Genomic DNA, 1022 nt, shown 5'->3' on the forward strand with positions numbered 1-1022 from the left:
GAGAGAGAGAGAGAGAGAGAGAGAGAGAGAGAGAGAGAGAGAGAGAGGAGGCAAGAGGTGATGAGGAGATACATAGAGAGAATGGGAATACACAACAAAGAGATTGAATGAATTTCTCAGCGATAGCAACGGAGCGGTTGAAAATCATCAAATCGCGACTCAACGTTTGACACAAACACACACGGTACACACAATGGTAGACTTTCAACAGGCAAATTCCTCGTTGTTTTGATAAATATCTGGTTAAATACATTTTAATTAGGATGTTAAGACTGGAGCGTTAGTTTTTGCTAGCACAAAAATATTATATCACAATGAATACGAAGCTAGTGAACGAACGAACGAAGGAATGGAGTGGGAAAGGGCGTCGAATTAAGAGAGAACGAGACAAAGTAAACGGTAGAGAGGGAAAGAAAGCGAAAGAGTGAGTGCAAGTGTGAGAAAAGGTGAAAGAAAAAGCTTCAACAGTAAAATCGACAAGTTGAGGGTATATTACACTGTAGCATCTGGATCAGTTCTCTTACATGCTCAACGCTACTCGTTTTGCATACGATTAATTTAATAATTGAAGAAGAGAGTAGTTGTTTGTTGATTTTTAGATGGTTTTGTTTTTTTTTAATTAACGTTCCACGTAAAACTGAGGAGCGCAAGAGGGAGATAGGGAGAGTGAATGAGTGGGAAAATGCAAGAGTGCGAGAGTGTTTTGTCTGCCATATCAGTTCTTTCGCATTCCGACAAATGAGCACTTAATATGCTTCAATCACTTTCAGTTTCACAGACAAACACATTTATCGTGATAGCAGATCTGTTTTATGATTATGTTAGCACGTGATTCGGTGGAAGTGCTCGCAAACACACACACATTCGCGCTCGCTTGGGAAGTTGAATATAAATCAACTGAATGGTGTTGCCTACGAGATTATATTCGCAATTCAAAGTGACGAGAACACGAACACACAAAAATCCAAATGAAATCGAATGGAAAATTCGCCAAAGATTATGTACTTGATAATAAAAGCTCT

Source organism: Sitodiplosis mosellana, unplaced genomic scaffold (genome assembly GCF_009176505.1).
Source record: "Sitodiplosis mosellana isolate CC-2019 unplaced genomic scaffold, AAFC_SMos_1.0 Smas_scaffold_6191, whole genome shotgun sequence".
In the NCBI taxonomy this organism is placed as follows: domain Eukaryota; kingdom Metazoa; phylum Arthropoda; class Insecta; order Diptera; family Cecidomyiidae; genus Sitodiplosis; species Sitodiplosis mosellana.